The sequence below is a fragment of the Panthera uncia genome, chromosome B1, assembly GCF_023721935.1.
Source record: "Panthera uncia isolate 11264 chromosome B1, Puncia_PCG_1.0, whole genome shotgun sequence".
NCBI lineage: Eukaryota > Metazoa > Chordata > Mammalia > Carnivora > Felidae > Panthera > Panthera uncia.
In genome coordinates, this window is record NC_064811.1 from 91,991,367 (window position 1) to 91,995,044 (window position 3,678).

Consider the following 3,678-nt stretch of genomic DNA (forward strand, 5'->3'; position numbering starts at 1 on the left):
CAGCTTCCTGCTCAAGCATGAGGAGCACACAGTGCATATGGAAAACTGTGGAGTCAGCCAAATTCCCACCCACCTCAGTTCCTCTCCTCAGCAGCTCCCTGACAACACACAGAAACCAATCAGTTCGATGTGATGGCGAGATGAAAGCCAGGACCCACTTCTCTTGCAAATGGAAATCTTTAGCAACATTGCAGGGACTCAACAAACCCACAGAGCACATGAATGAAACATCAAGAGTTTTAAGAAGCAAAAGTTGAAGAGGTGTATTTTATTAGAAAAGGAGATTTGAGGCAGGAAGGAATGGAGTTTTTATATGCAGATTGTTTACAGTATAGTACTATAAGTGTAATTTCTCTTCCTTATAATTTTCTTAACAACATTTTTCTCTACATTGCTTTATTGTAAGAATACAGTATATAAAACATATAACATCTAAAATATATACTGTCTATAACTAGAATATATACTGTTTATATTATCAGTAAGTCCTCCAGTCAATAGTAGGTTATTAGTAGTTACATTTTTGGGGAGTCAAAAGTTATATATAGATTTTTGGCTCCACAAGAGGTTGGCACCCATAATCCCTGTGTTGTTCAAGGGTCACTGTAGGCACATGAAGGAAACTAGTATGAGAAATGAAATCCTTTTCAAAGGTGTTAGGAAAGTAAGAAAAAAATTGAGTAATGTAATTAAAAATTAAAACCTTGTCTCTCCAGAATCATAAGTGAATGAATTATGGTATGCAGAGTTTTTTGGAGAGCTGGAAATACATCCTTTAATACATATTTAAAACATATTTAACCATCTTGAATGCAAATCTTTCTAAAATTTATTGTACATTGACTTCCTAAATGTGCTTATTATTATAGGCTTATGATAAGAAACACTGTGCAATGATTTACAAACTCCAATCTGAGATGAGGTGCAGGTTTGACTCATAAGAATCACTTGGGACACCTCATAGAAATATAGAGAAAAGATTCTGGTTTGGGGGGTAGAAGTAAAGCCCAGAAATCTGTGATTTTTAAAAACTTTCTCAGGTGATTCTGATTCACAGCTAGTCTCATGAACCAAGAGTATAAGAGGAAGAACATTTGCCTGACCATTAGTATTTAGGTAGCTTTATTTCTAATAGTTGTGCATGTATTCAATGCACAATGATCGGGCATCTAATATATCCTATTATTGAACAGCTAAAATGGGCTTTGATACATCAAGATGAATAAAACATGGTCAGAGAGTTCATATTCAAATAGGGGAGCCAAATACATAAATATGGTACAATGAGTCAATCCAGTAACAGGATGCCATGAAAATTATTCACTGGACAGTGAAAGACCTCCTGTTTTAGCCAGGGCTTCCTGGAGGAGATGGCATCTGAGGTGAGTCATAAATGTTGAGATATTTGCCAAGTGAATTTGGAATGAGAATAAGAAGGGAGAAGGGGGTGATGTGCCAAGTCTCCCCCTAATTATACATAAAATATCAGGAGTTGATGGTAGAAAGTAGGGAAGGAATGGTTGAGTTTGAAGTTCATCTTGCAGGCAGTGGAAAGCTGTTGCAGTATAAAGTCACTGTCACCATCAGACTTAAACTTCAGTCAGATGTCTCCGGCTGGATAAGCGGTATATAAATTTAAGAAAGATAAGAAATGAAAGGAGAAAGAGGACTTAGGAAATTGGTGGGAAAATTCCAGGCACATGATATCAAAGGTCTCATATAAGGCAGTGAAAATTGATATGGAAAACGGAATAAACATTGGAGGAAAATGGAGGCAAGGATGACTGCCCACCAGCAAGACTATATAAGACAAGTAAATTTTCCTTTCTAAATGTCATCAATAAAATGTGGAGCCTAGATGGCCTTTAGGAGAACTTCGAACTCTAAAAGACTATGAATCATTACAAAACAGATTATTTTATTATTCAATGATGTCCTCAAAGTATCTTAAAGTTGACCTTACACTAAGTGACTCCTGGACATTTTAAAATATTTTTTTATTGTTTTCTAAAATATTGCTAAGTTCTCTCTTGGTGTTAATTTATCCATTGCAATAGTAGCTGCTGACAGCATGCCTGTATATAGCACTTCTTCCCTCTTCTAAGTTTTCTATTTCATATGTATACTGTAGGTACAAAAGTTAGGTAACTTAAGTAATGTCCCTCTCTTCTGAACTCACACCACTTCATTTGTAATTCCCTACAACATTTCTTCCTTCTATACTGCTTTGCTCTTAGTTGTGTAAATGCTTTCTTTTTTGTATTAACTTGTTTTATTTTTTTATTTTTTTAAATTTACATCCAAATTAGTTACCATATCGTGCAACAATGATTTCAGAAGTAGATTCCTTAGTGCCCCTTACCCATTAGGCTCATTCCCCCCTCCTATAACCCCTCCCGTAACCATCAGTTTGTTCTCCATATTTGAATCTCTTCTGTTTTGTCCCCTCTCTGTTTTTATATTATTTTTGTTCCCCTTCCCTTATGTTCATCTGTTTTGTGTTTTAAGTCCTCATATGAGAAGTCATATGATTTTTATCTTTCTCTAATTTCACTTAGCATAATACCCTCCAGTACCATCCACATAGTTGCAAATGGCAAGATTTCATTCTTTTTGATTGCCGAGTAATACTCCATTGTATACATATATACCACATCTTCTTTATCCATTCATCCATCGATGGACATTTGGGCTCTTTCCATACTTTGGCTATTGCTGATAGTGCTGCTATAAACATGGGGGTGCATATGTCCTTTCGAAACAGCACACCTATATGCCTTGGATAAATGCCTAGTAATACAATTGCTGGGTCATAGGGTAGTTCTATTTTCAGTTTTTTGAGGAACCTCCATACTGTTTTCCAGATTGGCTGCACCAGTTGCATTCCCACCAATGCAAAAGAGATCCGCTTTCTCTGCATTCTCGCCAACATCTGTTGTTGCCTGAGTTGTTAATGTTAGCCATTCTGACAGGTGTGAGGTGGTATCTCATTGTGGTTTTGATTTGTATTTCCCTGATGAGTGATGTTGAGCATTTTTTCATGTGTTGGTTGGCCATCTGGATGTCTTCTTTGGAGAAGTGTCTATTCATGTCTTTCGCCCATTTCTTCACTGGATTATTTGTTTTTTGGGTGTTGAGTTTGATTAAGTTCTATATAGATTTTGGATATTAACCCTTTATCTGATATGTCATTTGCAAATATCTACTCCCATTCTGTCGGTTGCCTTTTAGTTTTGCTGATTGTTTCCTTCACTGTGCAGAAGCTTTTCATTTTGATGAGGTCCCAATAGTTCATTTTTGCTTTTGTTTCCCTTGCCTCTGGAGACGTGTTGAGTAAGAAGTTGCTGTGGGCAAGATCAAAGCAGTTTTTGCCTGCTTTCTCCTCAAGGATTTTGAAGGCTTCCTGTCTTACACTGAGGTCTTTCATCCATTTTGACTTTATTTTTGTGTCTGGTGTAACAAAGTGGTCCAGGTTCATTTTTCTGCATGTCGCTGTCCAGTTTTCCCAGCACCACTTGCTGAAGAGACTGTCTTTATTCCATCGGATATTCTTTCCTGCTTTGTCAAAAATTAGTTGGTCATATGTGTGTGAATCCATTTCTGGGTTCTCTATTCTGTTCCATTGATCTGAGAGTCTGTTCTTGTGCCAGTACCATACTGTATTGATGATTACAGCTT